The sequence below is a fragment of the Aptenodytes forsteri genome, unplaced genomic scaffold, assembly GCF_000699145.1.
Source record: "Aptenodytes forsteri isolate BGI_AS27 unplaced genomic scaffold, ASM69914v1 Scaffold403, whole genome shotgun sequence".
NCBI lineage: Eukaryota > Metazoa > Chordata > Aves > Sphenisciformes > Spheniscidae > Aptenodytes > Aptenodytes forsteri.
The window spans coordinates 1,796-2,333 of record NW_008795248.1 but is presented as its reverse complement, the minus strand read 5'-3'; the positions used below and the strand labels follow the sequence as shown (position 1 = coordinate 2,333).

Here is a 538-nt window from a genome sequence, read left to right as displayed (position 1 = left end):
CCGGCCGGCCGGTTTTGGACGTCGGTTGGATTCAGGCCCGTCCGTCGGAAGCGATTCCCGACGGGTTTCGGATGGGTTCCCCCCGAGGGGACGCGAGGGGCAGAGCTCGCTCCGGGGTGGGCAGCTGGTGGTACCCGCAGCCGGCGCCTACCCCGAGATGCTCCGGGGGAGAGGCTGAGCACGGCGCGGGGGGCTCGGACCCTTGCGGGGGGGCAAACCTGGATCTTTGCAGGGATGCAGGAGCATCGGGGATGGAGGGAAAGCTGGGAGGAGAGACCCCCCCCCTCCCTCCTCCCCAGAGAGCCGGGATGTGGGAAGACCCCCCACCCCGGGAAGCGAGGACGGGGACGGGGGTGTGACATTTAACACCGAATTCAACAGCACCTCCCAGTCGCCCGTAGCCGATTTCTCCGGACGGAGGAGCTTTGGCCTCCCGCTCCCGACGCGTTCCACCGCCGGGTCTCCCATCCCGGTTCCAAAAAGTCCGCGCCGACGCGGCGGATCGATCCCCTTGGGCCTCACAGCCGCGACGCAGCGG

The 538-nt window shown here is 69.3% G+C and overlaps 1 protein-coding gene across 1 annotated transcript in view; it reads right to left on the bottom strand.

Annotated features, from left to right (window-relative positions):
• Nucleotides 1-538, bottom strand: part of LOC103898528 (zinc finger protein 594) — a 24,352-nt gene that overhangs the window by 22,936 nt on the left and 878 nt on the right. The window lies entirely within an intron of this gene.